We start from the raw sequence: 22,260 nt of genomic DNA on the forward strand, positions 1-22,260 counted from the left end.
AGGCTAGTGAAAAAAGACCAACCTCAAATGGTTGAGTTTTGTCTAGCATTACACAAAGCTCTGAAACTGGAAGAGATTACTTATTTTTTCTTTTACTTAAAATGTCCTCTGGTTGTAATTTACTTGCTTAAAGGAGTAAAAATTTGGTATTGAGCAAAGAAACTGCAAAAATACTGTAATGAGTAAAACTATTCTTTTGCCCATAAATTTGTAGAAATAGTAAACTTTACAAGTGGGCTTTGGAGAAATACGTGTTTTTTTTTTTTTAAAGAGTCTATTTACCTGATGCCATTCCAAACTTAAGCTGTAGCAGTGTTTGTTCAAAGGATAGAAAAGTTGAGAATGAAGTCTCATCTGTACAGCCCGATATTTCGTTTTCATTGACTGGGCTGCATAAGGATTTCTTTCACCAAACCTCAATATCCTTTGTATCAATATTTTCAAATACATTATGTTTGAGGATGTTAGAACTTGACTTTTTCCAATATTATTTTTTAAAATTATGTATAATTTATATATGTACCATGATTCTGAGATTCATTCCATACCTGACTCCTGCTTTTATACAGTCTAAAAAGGTAAACTTTCACTGGTTGATTTTGAGGCTAAAAATTGGATCTGGAATCTATATTATCTTTAATCCATGTTTTTGTATTTTTCTTCATAATTCAACCTATGTAAGTAAAACTAGATATTTCTTCAAATAGATGACCTACATGATATCCCATTGGTGTAATGAAGTAGTGAAAAACTCATGGAGAATTTTTCCAGCATTCCTGTAGCTGTTTCTTGGCTAATGACTCAAGGGGATAATATGACCTTGTTTAGTGTTTTGTTCTTGAAGGTCACTTTTGAAGGCCACTTTTGTATTGTAACTTATTTTTTATTATGCCTTAAACTGTGTAAATAAAATATTAGTAATAAAGTTATTTGCTTATATTAAAAAGATTTTTTATTGACTAGAATGTAATTCTGTTCTTGTAACTCTACAAGAACAGAATTTTTTTTCATTGTGAAAATACTGTACAGAGGGGTTACAATTACATGGGCAAGATAGTGAGTACATTTCTTATCAAGCATTGTCGCCTCCTCCTTTGTTTACCCTTCCCATCCCTTCCCAGCCTCCCCCCCCCCCCCCGCCCCCACCTAATCCTCCCCCCCCCCCCACCAAAGTTGTAAAGTTTGTTTTCGACATGACAACTTGTACTTCTCATTGTTGCAACAGGTCCAACTGTATCCTTATTTAAACGACTTGTTTTTCCCCTTCCCCTCCACAAATTATACCGACATCAAATACAGTGAAAGCAGGGAAGAACATAATTTTTTAAATTCCTCTTACTACATTTCTAATGTGCAGGAAGAAGGTGGCTTTAATGAGTATTTGCTGAAGAATAAATGAATGAAAACACCTATTATAAATCTATAACTAAGCATACTGGATGATAAAAGACAAAAACTACACTTGGACACGATAAAGTATTATACAGGATTCTAGACATTCATACAGTGAGAAAAAAGAAGGATATTCTTAGGGGAGGATCACAAAGACTGAATAGCTATGACCATATGATCATATAAAATGATGCTTATCAAAATGAACTCCAAGAAATGGAAACAGGAGTGTTTTTTGTTATTTTACTTCATTTTTCCCCCATTTTATCACTGTTTTTGATTTCTGTACCTTTTGTCTTATATTTATTTGTTTTGGGAAGGGTAAGGAGGAGAACCGACCTAGTGGGACAAAGAGTGAACAAATGCAGCAGTGATATTCACTAGATGCTATGTTGAAAGTGAACTATATAACTTGTGTCAGAGAGGCATTTGGGAGGGAAAAACAGGGAGAAAAAGAGGAGATGGCACTGTTCAAACTGTACTCATTACCAACTTATGGAACTGTAAACTCTCCGTATATCATCTTTACATAACAATAAAAAATTAAAATCAGTTTTAAAAATCACTTATTATTCTTCCTGTGAAATAGTTTGTAAGCCCTGCACTGAAGGCTCATACCTATAATCCTAATATACTTAATTTCAGGCTGAGATATGAGAATCTCAGTTTGAAGTGAACTGGGGCAAAATAGTCCAAGAGACTCTTTTTGCCAATACAGCAGTAAAAAGTCAGTAGAGGTGTGGCTCAAGCAGTAGAGCTACACCTGCAAAAGCTGAGCTAGAGCCCAAGTCCCTGAGTTTAAGCCTCATTTCTGGTACACACACTAATAGTTTCTCTGAATTTTAGCATTTTTTCCCCTGGTCCTCACCCATCACTGTTTATTTATGGTTTAGCCACTAAAGTTGTAATTGGGCTGTCTGTGTCAGCAACATGATAACACATCCCAGCAGCTGTTTGGGCTTCAGAGGATTCAGTTTTGATAGCTTGTCCAATGCTGTGGAGTGTACTTTCACTATTCTAATTTGTTTTGGTTTTCAAGAATTCCTTTGAGAACTTCTTCTACTTCCTTAGAATGCTGACTCTTAGATTCTTTCAGACAGCTTCATTCCCCTTTTCAGTGATGCTTATTTCAACTTATACAGACACTTCACTTTTTCTTTCTTTTCCTTTCCCACTGTTTCTGTCTGGGAGGATTTATTATACTTCCATCTGGTTTCTTATTCTTTGTCACAGACATTGGCATAGCATTTTCCAGTTGTCTCGTGAATGTTTTCCATTCAGAATCTGAGGCTTGACACTCTATGTATTGTGTAACTATAATTGAAGAATGAATTGTATGAAAACTTAGTATTTCCTAGGACCAATAAGGTACAATTTATTGTGGTGATTAAATGGTAACCATTGACTTAAATATATTCACTTACCTATTTTTGCCTATGAAAGTGAAAGAATTTTAAACCAGTATCGTGACAGTAACTGTTGACCATATAGCTTTAAATCATACCTTCAGGTCTATTTCCATTATGAGGCTTTCTCTGATTCATCTTATATAATTTTTAATTTGTTGTTACAGTGTTGGACTTAGTTGTTTACCTCTTTTTCTTTGTGGTCACATAGCTTACAGTTTTGTATTGAGGGATGATGGGCCTTGGATTTAGATCAATTGTTTCTGAACCTATTGTTTTCAGTGATTAACTCTATAATCTCAAATGTGAGAGTTAAATTCTCTAATCCTTACTTCCTAATCAGCAAGTTGGGATTAATGGCAACTCCTACTTTCTTGAGTTTTTAGGGAGATTAGTAACTGTGAAATACACAGCATAGTATCTGACAGATGGTAAGCATTCAGTACATACTAACTTTTAAAAAAATGTCCATACAAATATAAGCACATGCTGATTAGAAGTAATCTGCATGGTTTTCTCTATATTTTCTGCTATGTTTTTAGTTATTTTTAGGCTTGACCTGTTATTAGGTGAAAACAGTATTAAACAAATAACTCATAGAGGAAAATTATCATCCATTAGAGACATCTAGACCATGCTACATAGTTTTGCTTATTCATTGCTTATTTCTTAGCGACAATTCCCCTTCTTAATATAAGTTAAAGACAATGCCCCTTCTTAATATAAGTTAAAGTAATTGATCCACAGAATGTTAGAAAATTCTATACAAATCACTCATTTGACAAAATGAAACACTAAAATCTAGTACAAGTGGCAGGGCTGGGACTAAGCACAGCCCTTGTCTAATGACACTTAGCAGTGGCAAACCATACTAATGTATTGCTGGGCACTCCAGGAAGGCTCAGTGCTTGACCAAATAAAAATCATTCATCAGGATGTTTAAACCTTTATTGTAATGTCATTGCTTGCTTCCTTCTACCTCTTTTTTTTTCCAGGTAGAGTGAAAAAAGGGGCAATTTTTATGGAATTTCAAAGGATTTTATTACAATATTCTGATTATTGGGGAATCTCTTTACAGCCAGAATAGGGTTAATCTGAGTGCAGAAGCGAAATAATACAAGAGTTGTTTTCTTCTCAGCCTCTCAGACAGAATTCAATTGCTGTGTGATATTCTCTAATAAAATGAATAAAGTGTCTACTGACAACATTTGAGAGTTAAAAAGTCAGCATGTTATGTTGGAAAGGGCAACTTGATACAGACTATAAATGTTGACATTCAAATTTTAATAACATCTATTCTAAGATCACACTTGACAATGCTGATCCTTTTTTATTTTTTGAAACACTCTTATCTCTTTGTTTCATAACTTCTCTTGGGTCTTTAAATTTGTGTCATCCTTTGCTCTCTCCCACCTGCAACTTTATTGTAACACCCGTGTGTTTTACAAGTTTTTCCAAGTGTCTGAACTTGTCTATGAGCTCCATTAGATAGCAAACTTTTTGTAGAAATTCCACCGTTCTAATCTTCCCTCTCCCATTCCCACTTCCCACTCCCTGGTGCCAATGATGACTTGGCCATAATAGGTGATCAGAAAAAATGGAATAATGAGATAGTTGGGCAATTGGGGATAAGCAAATATTTGTTCCTTTCCAGTCTCCTTCAATGACTTCTCTCCTTGTAATATATTCTGTGGTAGTGCTTCAAAGCCTGGGCTCTATCCTTGAGTCGTCTTATTTTCTCCTATTTTATATTCATATATATTCATGTTCCAGTGTATTTATCTTCCCTACTGATCTCTCTCCTGAATTCAAACTTATATTTCTAAGTATTTTCTACTTTCTGGAAAATTTTCTACTTGTCCAATAACCAAGACTAGATTGGCTTCTCTAGAGCTTCTCTTTTCATAAAACAATTCAAGCTTGTTTAGCTTCTTTTTAATCTTCACATCTTTAAACATCACTTAACACTTCAAGCTGAAGATGTACAGGTTAGAGCCTGAGGCTTTCATATGGTTCTTTTCTCACCCCATACTTGGAATGCAGTGATTCACCAGAGTCTGTTACATCTGCCACAGGTAGTTGTTTTGAATATATCCCTGGTTCTTTATCTTTACTCTTAATATCTGTTTCAGGCCTCTATCTGCCTGACATATTGAAATTAGTACTTGGAGTTCTTTTCTTTTTCTTTGGTCCCTTTGGAGTTTGAACTCAGGATCTTGAACTTGCTAAGCAGGTGCTTTACCACCTGAGATGTGCCTCCAGCTATGTACACCCACTCCTCCCCATTTCAGCATTAGTTATATTTCAGGTAGGGTCTCACATTTTTTGCCCAAGGTCAGCCTTGGGCTGTGATTCTCCTACCTACATGGCTTTCTGCATAGCTGGGATTACATGTGGGATTCACTATGACTGGCTCGTCGATTGAATGTGGTTTTGTTAACTTTTTCCCGAGCTGTTCTCAAACCAGCATTCTCCTGATCTCCGTCTCTTGACTAGCTGCAGTTACAAGTGTGTATCACCACACATATCTGGCTTGGATTTCATTTTTTTTTTGTTACTCCTGTTTCCCTTGCAATCTGTCTTCCATATGTCTACTAGGGGTTATCTCTCCCCAGAACAATGATTCATGCAATCATCTTGCTTAAGGACATTTTATTGGTTTTCACTCTGTCCTTTGTAACTTGATATTAACACACTTCTTGATATTAACTCACTTCTCCAGTTGAATTTCCTTCTACCTCTTGCATGAATACTAGACTCCAGCTGTGTGCCAGTCTCCCAAAGCCAATCCTCTTGCCTCCTACCTGCTTTTTATGTCTTCCTTAGCTTCTCTATGCACATTGAGTAGCACTTTTTTGTAAAATTATTCTTAAATATTCTTGTACTGTGTTATTTATTAAGGCTTCTTTTCATTTATATTTTTATGTATCAGTCTCAACCAACTGATGAGAATAAAGGGATTCTTATCCTCAATATCTGGACCTTCTTTAGTGATTCATTGCTCAGTAACTGCCTTCAATTAAGGAAATAATGACTAAATATTATATTTTCTTAGCATTTTGAGAATGTATGAATTTCCCTCCCATCTTTTGTGCTAACGCAGAGATATCCACACATTTCAACATGTTTTGGCAGGGTCAGGGCCTGACATCTGTTGTAGGTGGCAGGAACATCAGTGTTGTCTTTTGTTGTCATTCACCTGCTGTGTGTTGATTTAGCTCCTAAAGCTTCATTCTTTTCATTTTAAATTACCTACGGCCATAACTACTGGTTTGTAAAAAATTTAGCTGGACTAATGGTTTTTCAACCAGACTTTGTTATTTTTTTAAGCTGGCAAGCAAAAGATTGTATATATTTTAGTGTACACCATAATGCTGAATATATTGTAGAATGGCTAAATCAAGCTAATTAACATGTTTTATGCACAACAATTATAATACAGAGATATTGTAGCTTTTTGAACTTTTAACAACAGATAAAGTAGAAGGCAGGACATATCATCTTTATTGTGCTGATATATCATTTTTTCCCTCTAGGATTTCCAGTTTTAAAATAAATAGTTTTTTTGTGTGACTATTTTAGATTTGTTGAATTCAGAATAATGTGTCCTTCTTCAAACATTATTGCTTGATAGAAAGTAAGAGGATGCCCTTTTGTGCATGATGGTCAGAAATTAGCTGATATTCATTGATTCACTATCGAGGTCATAAACAAATATTTGGCTTCTTGACAACTACATTAGTTGCATTGTTCCCTGTGCACAGCTGCCAGGCATAGAATGGTTTTTTGGCAGCTGACAAGCTTAAATCACGCAGGGGCTTTGCTTCAAACTTACTTTGAAAATGTTATACACTGAATGCAATTAAATTGGGAACTCACTATTAGCACTTGTATTCAAATGGGAAAACAAAATAAAACACTGATTTCTTCAGAAAAATTGAGAGCAGCTAGTCTAAAATTATTGCCTGTTTTATAGATCAGTTAATAATTCTGAGCTAAAGACAATTTGCCATTTTATACTTACTTTTCTGGAGCAACTTCTTGAAACTAAGACAATAAATTCTTACAAAAAGTTGAGTGTTAGGAAACTGAGTCATGAGGCTATTAGAGTAAGGAAAGAGCAGAGAACAATCTCAACAGACCAGATTAACTTTAATGGAGAGTTGAAGGATGCAACAGTGACCCCAGGAGAGTCAGGAAATACAAGGCATGGCATAATTAATGGCAGCAGTGGTGGAGAGGTTTAAGTAGGGTAAAGGTTAGGGGGAAGGAGTGCAGATAGTTGAGGGTTCAAAGACTTTGGTGGGTTCAAAGACTTTGGCAAGTTCAAAGAGTCTCCTGAGTTTATGGTGCAGGTCTGGCAAGTTTGGGAATCTAATGTTCCAGTAAGTCTTCTGCTCCATTTGCAAGTTGCCTATCACCTGGGGATAGGGTAGAGGAGTGGGCTTTCATATATAGATTAAGACTCTGGACTTGGGACTGGGCGAGAGAAGTTTAGCAAAATCCCCTGGGGAAAGAAAGGGTTAGTGGTAGGCCAAGCAATGGGAGCAATATTGAGTTATGAGAACAAAGCAGATCCCATCATAATTTGCAGTAGTTCACATGTTCTGGAATATTCTTTATTATTTTATTAACTGTGTGTAGTGGCTTGTACTTATAATCCTAGCTACTCAGAGGGTTGAGACCTTGAGGATATTAGTTAGAAACCAGCCAGGGAAGATTTCATCTCCAATTAATCAGCAAAATATGCTGGATTTGGCTTTAGTGTTAAAGCACAAGCCAAACAAATGTGAGACTGAGTTCAAGCCCTGGTATCACAAAGAAACACAAAGTGTTATTTTATTGACAGAATAGTCTTCATCTTAACTTATTTGTCAGTCATGGGGCTTGAAGTCTGGGCCTGGGTGCTGTCCCTCAGCTCTTCAGCTCAAGGTGAACGCTCTACTGCTTGAGCCACAGCGCCACTTCTGGTTTTCTGGTGGTTTATTGGAGATAAGAGTCACATGGACTTTCCTCCTCGGGCTGGCTTTGAACCATGTTCCTCAGATGTCAGCCTTCTGAGTGGCTAGGATTATGTGAGCCACTGGCGCCCGGCTTAACTTTCTTTTTGGTTAGTTTTTGGCTATTGTATTTTCTTCCTTTATGTTTGTTTTCCTCTTTCCTTCCTGGTTTCTTCCCCTTTTCCCTTCCTTCTTTGTCCTTCACAAATGTTTCTTATGTATTTGTTGTGTGTGTGTGTGTGTCAGGCATTATTGGAGACTGTAATAGTTACAAATATAAAAAAAGGTATTATTTTCACCTTGAAAAAGACTTTAATTTTTTAACAAAAAATATCTTTATGCAGATGATGCATAAAGATTATGCAGATGAGTAAGCAAAGTAAGGACTAAGCAGTCTGGGACATTTTAAGCATGGAGTAAGTACAAGGCTGCTTCTATTTGAGACCCTACAGTATGATCTGTGTTAATAAAAATCATAGGAATCTGTTTCTCACATACATACTATATTCTAGAAATTGTGCTTTGCACAAATTGTTTAGTCTTTGAAATGGCTCTATGAGTATATCTTGTTTTACTTTCTTGAAGAAACTAAGATGCATTCTGATTCTGGTGTCTATGAGCCTATTAGTACTGAATAGTGGTACACATACCACTTTGAAGGGACTGTGAGGTGGATTAAAATAGAACTATTATCTTGTAAGTGCGTGATCTGTTGTGTTTCTTTATCATGGATCACCTTGAAAAGGGGTTAAAATCTCTCTCCCCAATTGTTCAGAGCATCTGTTTGAATCTACTTCTTAGGCCTCTTTCAAAATTCCCTTTTTTCATTCTGTGAGGAAAAAAACCTTTTACGTTAATCAGTTTCACGGTATTAGCAGCTTGCCTCAGTGGTATTTTAGAAATGAGGGCAAGAAGTGTATGCTGATATGAGCAGGTTGAAATATTTATTGTTTAAATCTCACTTGGACCTTGTGCTGGAAACCCAGATCCCTCAGATCTCAGCTTTCTGAGTAGCTATGATTGCAAGCATGAAGCACTGGTGCCTAGCAATGTATTTATTATTAAAACACTTTTTATTATCATACCTTACTTGTACAAGGGTAGTTTCTTTGTAGTTTCTTTGTTGTACTTCCACATAAGCATACAATGCCTCTCAATCAATCATCTCCTCTAATCATTCTCTTTTATCTCCCTTCCCACTTCTCAGAACAATTTCTATGGGACTCACTGTTCTATTTTCATTTGTGCATATAAAGTTTATTAATCAGTTTTCTCTCATTTGCTTTTTGTCCCCATCAAAGAGATGTAGGGAAAAAGGAGAGGGCAAATGAGGGTGGTGAATATTATCTATACATTTTCATTTATAGTGTGTGTGTGATATCTTACTTGGTTTTGATTTGCTTTTCCTTAAGGGACTAATGATATTGAATAACTTTTCATGGGGTTATTTGTTATTTGTATGTCTTCTTTGTAGAAATATCTGCTCAAATCTTTGCCCATTAAAAAACTTGAGTTTTCTTTCAGTTGTTGAATTGTAACAGCACTTTACATAATTTCAACAATTGACTGTTATCACCATAAATTATATGGAAGTATTTCCTTCATCCACAGTTAGTTTTTAGTTTTATTGGAATATTTCCTTTGAAATACAAAATTGGATAAAATGTATATTTTTTCCTTTGTGCTTCTGATGTCTTGCTTAAAAAACTGAACCCAAGATTTTGAAAGTTTATACTTGTTCTTCTAATAGTTACGATTTCAGCTCTTAAAATTAGGTTTTTGATCTATTTTCAGTTAATTTTTAAATATGGTATGAGAGAAGGCCTCAAATTAAGTCACTGAATATCAAACTGTATACAAATCAATTGTTGAAAAGACTGTTGTTTGCACTGAGGATTGAACTGAGGGCCTTATGTCTACGCTGGTGTTCTATCACTAAGCAACAAATCCAGAAATTGTATCCTGTCTTGAATACTGAAGTAAGTTTTGAAATTGAGAAACATAGGTCCTCCAGCTTTGTTCATTTTCTTAAAATTGTTTTGTTTATTGGGATCCCTTGAATTTCCATATGAATTTTAGGATCATCCTTTTAATTTCTGGGAGAAAAATCTGTTGCATTTTTGATAATGACCCTCTTGAATCTGTGTATCAATTTGTGAAGAACTGACATCTTAACAATTATGCTATTATGTTTTTCAGTGTATAAATATGAATTATTTTCTCTATTGACTTACATTTATGTTTTGTTTCAGCAATGTTTTATAGTTTTTAGTATATAAACCTTGCAATATGTTAAATTTGCTAACAAATGTTAAAAAATTCTTGTGGCTCATGCTTGTAACTGTAACTACTTAGGAGGCTGAGATCTGAGGATTCTACTTTGAAGTCCACCAGGTAGAAAAGTCTGTGAGACTGTTATCTTCAATTAACTAGCAAAAAGCTGGGCATTGGGGTGTGGATCAAGTGATAGAGAGCTAGCCTTGAGCAAAAAATGCTAATGGATAACGTTCAGGTCCCACTACTGGCACACATCATCATCATCCTCATCGTAGGGGAAAAGAAGGAAGATGGTGGAGGTATAGACAGGGGTTAACTGAGCTCTCTCTGAGAAATCAGAGCTTTAGAGTCATACCAAGTGAGTTGTAATTGTACAGAGATTTTTGCCAGAGAGGAAAAATACAGGCAGCCTGCTTAAGAAGAGAGATTTGAGCATATGCTAGTGCTGGTGGCTGCAGCAGTAGCAGCAGCTAGAGAGAGCCAGGACAAAGGCACCAGTCAGTGTGTGCTAGGCTTTTCACTCACCTCCAGCATGAACTGGATGACTAGGAACTGAAAACAACATCCTGCTGGCCACAGACTGTTGCAGATTGTGGATGGTCTGAAACACCAAGGGAAAGCATGAGTGACCCACAGAAGTCATTCTCACTCCTCAGAGAACAACTTCTGGAAGGAAGCCCTCCTCCCATCCAAGAAGAAGCCATCTTTGAGACTGGCAAAGAGCTTGCCGGAGCAGTTAGCAGGTAATGCAGGCCAGAGAAACAGCAGCTGCAGCACCATTTTTCAACAGGGCAAAGGAATCTGATCAGTGAGAGACATTTCTGCTCAGGAAAAGGCAGCCTTGCCTAGTGAGAGGAAGCGTCTCCCAGGGAGGGACAGTTTTATCCAGGGCAAGCACAGCAAGAGGCAGCCCTGGCCCTCTGCAGTGAAAAAGAAAAGGGGTACAAAGACTCCAAACTTGTAAGGCAGAACTTTTTCTGCCTGCTGAGACAAACTGATTTGAGAGGCCAACTAAGCTGCAAGGAAAACTGACCAGGACAAGGAAATCAAAGGCTCAATCAAGAGACTGGATAGTGGACATAGGGGAGACACAAGGTCCCCCAAACAAATTGAAGAATTTATTTATTTATTTAGTTAGTTTTCCTTTATTGATGTTCTGTTTAGTCCTAGATATACAGCCTACAATGATTATTAGGCTTCCTTCTTAATTGTGTGCATACTTAGTTCAGAGTGTATTTTTTATTACTCAATTTTCTATTTCACAATCAATGTTAGTATATTTAATTTTAGTATTATTTTATACATTTATACATTTTTTTCTGAATTTAAGTCCTAGTTTTCTTTATTCTGTTCCTTTCCTTCTTATATATTCCTCTATTCTTTTTTTATTTATTTTTGTATTTTTTTTAATTTAATTTTATTTTATTTGAGAACATACTGTACAGAGGGGTTACAATTACATGGGCAGGATAATGCATACATTTCTTACCAAGCATTGCAGCCTCCTCCTTTGTTTACCCTTCACCTCCCTTCCCACCCTCCCCCCTCCCCCCCCACCCAATCAAACCCCCCCTCCCTCCCCACTCCGACAATATTCCTCTATTCTTATTTTCCCCTCTCATTATATTGCTCAATCTTTCTTTTAAATTCACCTTAACCCATTTTCCTCTTTATTTCTGGTCCTTCATTTCTTCTTTGTTTTCTTTTTGTTTGTTTGTTTGTTTTTTTGCCAGTCATGGGCCTGAACTCTGGGCCTGGGCACTGTCCTTCAGCTCTTCAGATCAAGGCTAGTGCTCTACCACTTTGAGCCATAGCGCCACTTCCAGCTTTTTCTGCTTATGTGGTGCTGAGGAATCGAACCGAGGGCCTGATGCATGCAAGGCAAGCACTCTACCACTGAGCCACTTTCCCAGCCCCCTTCTTTGTTTTCTTTAATCCATTGATCCCTAGTTGTATGTCTGAGCTAGAAAGCATTTGTATCCATTTTGACTCTCTAATTGACTTATTGTATTGTCCTTTCAGTTCAGTTGCTTTATTGCTCACAGCAGATTTGTTTACTGGTCACATCTATGTTTAATCCCCATTCCTGAACCACAATACTCCTCTCCAAACAAAGAAAAGGAGACATAGATAGAGGAATACCTATCTATGCAATTACAGGGCTTGGAGTTTGTTTTTGTCTTAAAATTGTGCTCTGTTGTGGTATTGGATCTGTTTTTATATCCCAAAGGAGAGAGAGAAAATACCTATCTATGATTTTAAGCCTGTGCAAATATAGATTGGTTCTTGTCTTAATATTGTGTTCTGTGTTCAGTGATAGAGTACTAGCTTTGCATGCATGAGGCTCTAGGTTTGATTCCTTAGCACCACATAAGCAGAAAAAAAAGCTGGAAGTGGTGCTGTGGCTCAAGTGGTAGAGTGCTAGCCTTGAGCTGAAGGGCTGAGAGACAGTGTCCAGGCCCAGAGCTAGGCTCCATGACTGATTAAAAAAAATTGTGTGTTATGCTGTGGTATTGGTTTTGCTTTCATTTCCAAATGGGCAGAACAAACCATAGAAACACAAGAAAAATGGCAAGCTGAGGAACTTTAACTACCACTGAAAATAAACAAGCAATAGAACTGTCAATGAAAAACTTAGAGGATAGTTCTGAAAATGGTCTTCAAATACTACTGGTAAATATGCTGAATGAAAAGATTGAAAAACCTGAGCAGAGCTATTATGACCATGACGAAGTTAACTAAAGATTAATAGATGAATTAATAGAATCCATAAACAGGAAGCTGAATGAATTCCAACAGAATGAATTCCAATGAAAATATAGCCACTCAGCTAAAGGATTTGAGAGAGAACAATGAGAACCAAATCAAGGAAGTAAAGGAGTCCATACAAGACCTAAAATAAATCTTCAACAAAGAGGGGCTGGGAAGGTGGCTCAGTGGTAGAGCGCGTGCCTTGCATGCCTGAGGCCCTGGGTTCGATTCCTCAGCACCACATAAGCAAAAAGAAAAAAGCCGGAAGTGGCGCTGTGGCTCAAGTGGTAGAGCGCTAGCCTTGAGCTGAAGAGCTGAGGGACAGCGCCCAAGCCCAGAGTTCAGGCCACACAACTCCCCCTCCCCACCCAAAAAAGAAATTGAAGCAATAAAAAATGACCAATTGGAAGGCAGGAAAATAAAAAACAAAGTAGAAAGTCTTGACTGCAGATTGGACTATACAGAAAGGGAATCTCGGGAGTTGAAGATAGCCTAGACTGTATTGCTAAAGAACAGAAAATTATTCAAAACAAATCCAAAATTATTCAAAACAAATCTTGTTTCTTGGAACTGAAAGACACAATCAGAAGATGTAATTTAAGGCTAATAGGTATTGAGGGTATACAGAAGGAGTCTAAATGATAGGAAATATATTTAACAGAATTCTAACAGAGAATTTCCCAAATGTCTAAAAGGATAGGCCCATTCATATACAAGAAGCCTTGAGAACCCCCATCTAATTAGACCAGAACAGGACATCCCACATTCACATTGTAATCCACACAGGTTAAATAGAGACCAAGGAAAGGATCCTTAAAGCTGTCAGGGAGAAAAAAAATCAATGACTTGTAAAGGAAAACCGATCAGAATAACTACAGATTTCTCAGCAGAGACCACAAAAGCAAAGCGAGCCTGGACTGAGTGAGGTATGCCACATTTTCCCCCCCTTTTTTTGGGTACCTTTTTTTATTGTAAAAATGCTGTACAGAGGGGTTACAGGAGCAAGGTAATGAGTACATTTCCTATTGAGCATTGTTGCCTCCTCCTTTGTTTTCCCCCTACCATCTCTTCCCTCTCACCTCCACAAGTATCTCCCCCCCTCCCCGAAGTTGTAAGTTCACTCCCCGAAGTTGTAAGTTCATTTTCAGCATAGTGTTTTGTACATCTCATTATTACAATGGGTAATCCTGTATCCTTATTTAAGCATTTTCCCTTCCCCTCCCTGAATTAGAGAAGTGTAAATACACTTCTCTAGATGCAGGGTGAGGTATGTCACATCTTACATTAGTTATGGGAGAAGATTTCACTGTGACATTCTCACACATGTTCACAGCATCACTCCCTAATGAGCCTTGTTTCTAAAGCCACCATTGAGGAATATGGAGGATCGGGAAAGTGCTGAAGTAAAAAAGCTCACCCAGCATGGGGCTTGAACCCATGACCCTGAGAATAAGAGTTTCATGCTCTACCGACTGAGCTAGCCCAGCAACCACAGCATGTCACACCTTAAAGACAAACTACCAACCAAGAAGAGTGAATCCAGCTAAATTCTCCTTCTACAACAAGGAAAAATGGAAACTATATATCTCCACCAAACCAATATTACAGAAAATACTCCAAGACATTCTACATATAGACAACCAAGAACATGATATTGGTAGTGAAATGGTCCTTACACAGAGAACCAGATAATGATAGTAAGAATTGATGTGGCATAGCCACTAAGAAGATGAATAACATGGCAGGAACTACCAAACACCTTTTAATCCTAATCTTAATATTAATGGACTTAACTCTCCAATTAAATGACATAGATTGACTAGTTGGATAAAAAAGCAAGATCCATCTATCTGCTGTTTTCAAGACACACACCTTGTCCACAAAAGTCAACATATTCTGAGAGTAAAAGGCTGGAATAAACTCTATCAAGCAAGCAATCCCCATAAGCAGGCTGTAGTTGCAATTCAAATATCAGATAAAATAGACTTCAGATTAAAATCAGTGAGAAAAGACAAAGGAGGACATTACTAATAAAGGGATCACTCCTACAGGAGGATATAACAATTCTAAATATGTATACAGCAAATGTTGGTGCCCCCAAATGCATCAAGCAAACACTAAACCCCCAAATCACACATAGATCCAAATACATTGGTAAAAACTCAACAGAGTAATATCAGAACTAAACAATTACATGAACCAGCTAGACTTAACAGACATCTACAGAATATTTTACCCAGCAGCATCAGAATATACATTCTTCGTGGCAGCACATGGAACATTCTCCAAAATAGATATAATTTCAGGTCACAAAGCAAATCTGTGCAAATTCAGAAATACTGAAATTACTCCCTGAATACTCTCATCCCACAGTGGAATAAAATTAGATCTCAACACCAAAAGCAACAATTGTAACCTATGGATACTGAACAACACATTGTTAAAGTAGCAGGGTATAAAATTAACCCACAAAAATCAATATCTTGTCTGTTTACTAACAATGAGAATGGTGAGGCTGAAATCAGGAAAGCAATTCCTTTTGTAATAGTCTCAAAAATGTCTAGGACTTCACCAGAGATGTGAAAGACCTCTACAGATGTAAACTTTAGAAACCCGAAAAAGGAAATTATACATATAAGGAAGTGGAAAGCCTCCTATGCTCCTGGATTGGGAGGATTAACATCATGAAATTGGAAATACTGCCAAAAGCTATCCACAAATTCAATGAAATACCCATCAATATCCCAAAATCATTCTTAACTGAAATAGAACAAGCAATCCAAAAATTCAAATGGAATACTAAAAGACCCCGAATAGCAAAAACAATCCTTAGCAGCAAGAGCAGTACTGGATGAATATCAGTACCAAACTTCAAATTCTATTGTAAAGTTGTAGTTACATAAACAGCTTGGTTACTGCCACAAGAATAGGCTTGAGGACCAATGGAATAGAACTTAAGACTCAGAAAGGAACCCACAGACTTATGGCCCCCTAATCTTTGATAATGGAACCAATAAACAGGATGGAAGAAAGATAGCCTCTTCAACAAATGGTGCTGGTAGAACTGGCTATATATGTGTAGAAAACTGAATCAGATCCTTATATATCACCCTGCACCAGAATCAATTCCAAATGGATGAAAGACCTTGAGGTAAAACAGATACCCTGAAAATATTGCAGAAAGGAATAGGGGAAATACTAGGACTCCTTGGCCAGGGTCAAAACTTTCTTTTTTTTTAATGCACAAAAGTTCATATTTATGAAAATTATAAGTAGTCAGCGAAAATAATTACAATACCTTTTCTCTATTTACTTTTCCTTTTTAATATATATTTTTATTGTACAGAAGGGTTATAGTTAGATGAACAAGGTAGTGAGTCCATTTCCTATTGAGCATTGTTACCCCCTCCTTTGTTTTCCCCCTACCATCAACTTTCCTATCCATCTTACCAACTTACACCCCCACCCACTCCAGGCCTTCCCCCTTGCCAAAGTTGTAAAACATAGTATCTTGTGCATCTCATTGTTACAATAGGTCATGCTGTTTTGATTTGCATTTCTTTTATGCCTAGGGAGGTTGAGCATTTCTTCATGTGTCTATTGGCCATTCTTATTTCCTCTTCAGAGAACTTTCTCTTTAAGTCTTTAGCCCACTTGTTTATCAGCAGTTGTTTCTTTGAGTATTTGTTGTTGGGGGATTTAATTTTGAGTTCTAAGTATATTTTAGATATGAGACCCTTGTCCACTGAATGGCTAGTGAAGATCTTCTCCCAATCTATGGGCTTTCTATTGATCTTGCTAGCTATGTCCTTTGCTATACAGAAGCTCTGCAACTTCATGCAATCCCATTTGTCCAATCTATCTTTGATTTCTTGTATTCCTGGGTCTCTGTTAAGAAAATTTCTGCCTGTGCCAAGGAGACCTAGGGTTTCTCCTATTCCTTCCTGTAATATTTTCAGGGTATGTCTGCTTTGACTCAAAGGTCTTTGATCCATTTGGAGTTGATTCTGGCTCAGGGTGATATATAAGGATCTAGCTTTAGTTTTCTACAGGTGATTAACCAATTTTTCCAGAACCATTTACTGAAGAGGCTGTCTTTCTTCCATTCTATTTTTTTTTAGCTCTCTTATCGGAGATTAGGTGGCTACAAGTCTGTGGGTTCATTTCTGGGCTTTCAATTCTATTCCATTGGTTCTGAGGTCTGTTCTTGTGCCAGTACCAAGCTGTCTTGATGCAAATCAAAACAACATTGAGATTCCACCTCACCCCAGTTAGAATGGCTATAAACAAGACATTTAATAACAACAGTTGCTGGAGGGGATATGGCCAGAAGGGAGCCCTACTGCATTGTTGGTGGGAGTGTAAACTTGTTCAACCACTTTGGAAAGCAGCATGGAGGTTCCTCAAAAGACTCCACATAGAACTCCCCTATGATCCAGCAATCCCACTTTTGGGCATTTACCCAGATGTTCACAAACAAGGTCATACTAAAGCTACCAGCACAACTGTTTATTGCAGCATTATTTCCCATAGCTAAGATATGGAACCAACTTAGATGCCCCTCATTAGATGAATGGATCAAGAAAATGTGACACACACACACACACACACACACACACACACACACACACACACAATGGAATTCTATGTCTCCATCAGAAAGAATGACATTGCCCCATTTGTTAGGAAATGGAAAGACTTGGAAAAATTATATTAAGTGAAGTAAGCCAGGCCCAAAGAAACATAGGTTCCATGGTTTCCCTTATTTGCAACAACTAGTATATGTCTGGGACAAGTAGAAAAGGTCAGATAAGGCGAAGTTAAGTGAAATGAACCCCAAGATAGGGACACAGTGGTTTTTTTCTTTCTTGATATTGTTTCTAACATATTTATAAAGTACCATGTGATTTTTTTTTTGTTTTGTATGTCCCTCCTCCACGGTATAACCTCTGTTTTCATTGTATTTGATGTTGGTATAATTTGAGGAGGGGAAAGGAAAAAATGTTTACATAGGGATACAGGTTGACTCATTGCAACAAGGAAATGTACAAAACACTATGTCAAAAATGAACTTTACAATGTTGGTGGGGGGGGGGGCAGTGTAGTTGAGGAGGTGGGAGGGAAGGGATGGTAGGAGGAGGCAACAATTCTTGATAAGAAATGTACTCATTACCTTGCTCATGTAATTGTAACCCCTCTGTGCAGTATTTTCACAATCAAAAACTTATTTTTTTAAAAAAAAGGAAAAAAAAGTCATGCTCTATCCTTATTTCAGCATTTTGTTATCAAAACTTTCTTAATAAAGACACTGAAATGATGAGACAAAGGACAAACAGTGAGCCAATGCAAGAACAATACTTATGAGACATTATGTTGGAAATGAACTTTACAACTTGGCAGGGATGGGAGATATGGGGGGAAGGAAAGTGGAAGAAAATAAGGCAGTGGGTAACAATGTTCTACAAGAATTATACTCATTTTTTAAAGTTACATAACTACCACCCCTCTGTACATTGCCTTTACAATAAAATACAACTACTACTAATCATCATCCTTTACAAATAGCCACTTTGATTTTTAAATTAACAGTACATGGATATACAGTTTAGAAATGTGTATTTTTCAGAGTGAAATTAGTTCCTGTGAATAAAAATTACTGCTATCACCTTTTAGCATTTTAAAGAGTTAGGCAAAGATAATACTTAAAAATAATCTATGTGATGTCAAAGAGCAAAAAAACAACTAATGTTATCTATGGAGTCCAAATGAAATCCCCTTTACAGTCAATTGACTCTGGGCTTTAGTGTGGTAGATGAGTCAAGAGTAAATAATATTTATTTACTTCTTGTATATAATATAGCCTGGTTGTAGTAGTTGCCTTTTTATATTAATGTTTCATTTTCACTGGCACTCAAATGTGTTGACATTTGTGTTACCTCCCAGACTGAACAAAAGCCAGCTGAAACAAAAGAATTGTGTGGGGAAATCTGAATATCATCAGTGGAGCAATTGATGTGAATGCAAATCATGTAGGTTATCTCTTTAAAAAAATTTTTTTATTATGAAAATACAGTACAGAGGAGTTACAATTACATGGGCAAGATAATGAGTACATTTCTTATCAAGCATTGTTGCTTCCTCCTTTGTTTCTCCTTCCTATCCCTTCCCATATCAACACCCCCCCCCACCAAAGTTGTAAAATTCGTCATAACGACTTGTACATCTCATTGTTGCAATGGGTCTACCTGTATCCCTATTTAAACGATTTGTTTTTTCCCTTCCCCTCCACAAATTATAGCAATATCAAATACAGTGAAAGCAAGGACTATATCGTGGAGGAGGGACATACAAAGCTACAAAGAAATCATCTTATAAATATGTTAGAAACAATCGCATGAAAGTAAAAAACATTTAAATACTTATCTTGGGGTTCATTTCCATATAGGTTATCTCTTAAGTAAACAGGGAGAAAAAGCATTCCTGCAATGGGGAATGTTTCTAAAGCACTTTTCTTCTGGATAGTTTCAGGGTGGTATGCTAAGTATTTTTGAAAGGGTCTTGTTTAAACTAAAGATAGGATTAACAGTCAGCTGTTAGGAAGGAGTGTATGTTCTTCACTGTTTAGTTAAATGATGGGAGAAAGAGACAGTACTAGCAGCAAATATTTGTTTTTGGAAGTCTAAATTCATCCCACTCTTGTCAAATTTTCATGGAGTCCAAGGAAGTTCTTGTTCACTGTAAGTTAATCTACTTTTGTGTCAATCTCCTTATTGTGATTGGAGCACTGCTGGTGACTTGAAATATTTCTGTGTGATTTCTTCACAAATATTACGTTCTGGTATTGTTATATATTATATGTTTGCTAGTTGTCACAAAGGAAATGGTAAGAAAAGGGCTATAAAATTGGAGCCAGTCACTTGGATCTGTCCTTCAAAATAATGTGTACATTTCTCCTATCTGAATATCTTTAATATAGTTTTACTTGTGAGTTATATGAAAGATGTATTTGATCTTCATACCTGTGTTCTCTTGTAAGTATTGAGAATAAACTTTGCTATTGGGATATTGTTTAAATGCTAGATTGCAAAGGACCTTAGTGGTATGTATGAGATATTGATCCGCTTATTTAGAAACACAGGGAAAAATAGTTTATTTCTTTTCTAAGTAGTGTTATCTATGAGATTTGAAGCCAAAGCACTCCAAATGCTAGTTTTCTTTGTATTGAAATGAGTGGTATTTTGAAAATGATAGTTCATGTTTTCTCCTTGTATATATATTTACTTTTAATAGCTAAAATTACACAGCTTAATTGATTGTTATATAACAAGCATTTTGTAACTTCTATCATTTGGTAACTTTAGGAGATAGGTATCATCACTTTCATTTTATATATGAGGAAACAGAATCAGAGAAGTTAAAATCTTTAAGCTTGTCAGTAGATAAATTAAGAATTTAAAGCCAAATACATTTATATCTATCTGTTTTCTTGTAAACTTGACTCAAAACTGATGTTTTTAATCATGTCCAGACAACACTACTACTATGAGTAGTACGGGGTTATTGTCAATTCATGTCAACTAGAGAAATGGAAACACATCCAAGATATGGAAATATTTTTCTTTAATTTCTATATGGATTCCTTGGAATTGCCACTGAGTCCACCTTAGAACAGAAAACCCCCAATATTTTCCACCAATATCTGTAAATCATATTGATTCTATTGCCTTTTGCAATGACTCATAGAGTGTCAAATATCAATACATTCCAGAAAAATGTGCCCCATGCAGGGAATGTGTGGGAACAGCTGGCTATGGCAGCTGTAGGTAGTGAGGACATACATAGCCTGGAAGTTCAGTCTCTTCATTTTTCTGAATACATTCCTTTTACCTTCCAAAGGAGTAACTGAAATGTGTGCACACAAGTTTTCCTTAGCATAGACACAGAAGCTACCATGATATTGTTATGTAAGTGCTATATCAGGACACTAGAATGCTATTTCTAGTAAGTAGCTTGTTTTTATTTTTTTTATTTATTTATTTTTATTGTAAAGCTACTATACAGAGGGTTACAGTTACATGAGTGAGGTTATGAGTACACTTCCTCTTGAACATTGTTACCCCCTCCATTGTTTTCCCCCTACCATCCCCTCCCTCCCTCCCTTCCCCGAGGTTCTTTTTTTTTTTTTTTTTTGATTGTGATTAAATGATTACATAATTTCAAAGTCACAAGTTCATTCTAACTTCCCTGGAGCAAATTGTCTACCACAGTCTGTAATATATAACAGTGTTCACATGTTATATACCATATTTGTGATCAGCAGCATGAGGATATTTAGTAGTGGTTCAACCAGATGAGCGGGAGTTCTTTGTTTCTTAAGTCCTGTTAGTTTTGTCGTATCACCTAACCTTTTGGATTTAGCATCCACTTATGAGGGAGACCATGTACCGTTTGTCTCTTCGTTCTTGGCTTACCTCGCTCAACATGATTCCTTCTAGCTCCATCCATTTCCCTGCAAATGCCATTATTTTGTCATTTCTAATGGCTGCATAATATTCCATTGTGTATAGATACCACAATTTTTGGATCCATTCATCTGTGGTGGGGCACCTAGGTTGTTTCCATATCCTAGCTATTGCGAACAGTGCTGCAATAAACATGGAGGTGCACGTGTCCTTGTATATTGGTTCCTGTTGTTCAGGGTAGATGCCTAGAAGTGGTATGACTGGGTCGTAAGGGAGGTCAATCTTTAGCTTTCTAAGGACCCTCCAGTCTGCTTTCCAAAGTGGTTGTATAAGTGTACATTCCCACCAGCAGTGTAATAGGGTTCCTCTTTCTCCACATCCCCTCCAGCATTTGTCGTTGGCTGATTTGTGGATGTGGGACATTCTGACTGGGGTAAGGTGGTATCTCAGGGTTGTCTTTATTTGCATTTCCTTCACCACCAGGGATGATGAACATTTCCTCATGTGTTTCTTTGCCATTTTTATTTCTTCATTTGAGAAGTCCCTCTTTAGTTCCCTTGCCCATTTAGTAATTGGTTTGTTAGGTTTGGGAGGGATTAGTTTCTTGAGTTCCCTGTATATACAGGATGTTAACCCCTTGTCTGATATATTGCTGGTAAATATTTTTTCCCAATTAGTTGGTTGTCTTTCTAGCTTAGTTGCGATAGATTTAGCTGTGCAGAAGCTTTTTATTTTAAGGTAGTCCCATTTGTCGAGTCTCTCTCCAACTTGTTGTGACCCTGGGACTCTGTTCAGGAAGTTCCTTCCTGTGCCTATTAGTTCAAGTGTCTCTCCTACTCTGTCCTGGAGTAGTTTCAGAGATTCAGGTTTAATGTTAAGGTCTTTAATCCATTTTGAGTTGATGTTGGTGCATGGTGATAGGCTGGGGTCCACTTTTAGTTTTCTGCATGTGGCTGCCCAGTTTTCCCAGCA

General features: G+C 36.9%; 1 protein-coding gene and 1 non-coding gene across 2 annotated transcripts in view; one reads left to right on the forward strand and one right to left on the reverse strand.

Annotated features, from left to right (window-relative positions):
- Positions 1 to 22,260, forward strand: part of Dlg2 (discs large MAGUK scaffold protein 2) — a 2,085,086-nt gene that overhangs the window by 142,684 nt on the left and 1,920,142 nt on the right. The gene's annotated exons all lie outside the window — the stretch shown is intronic.
- Positions 14,241 to 14,313, reverse strand: Trnak-cuu. Its single transcript has one exon. It is a non-coding gene; the product is annotated as a tRNA-Lys (tRNA).

The sequence above is a fragment of the Dipodomys spectabilis genome, unplaced genomic scaffold (assembly GCF_019054845.1).
Source record: "Dipodomys spectabilis isolate Male_0828 unplaced genomic scaffold, ASM1905484v1 ptg000003l, whole genome shotgun sequence".
Taxonomy (NCBI): domain Eukaryota; kingdom Metazoa; phylum Chordata; class Mammalia; order Rodentia; family Heteromyidae; genus Dipodomys; species Dipodomys spectabilis.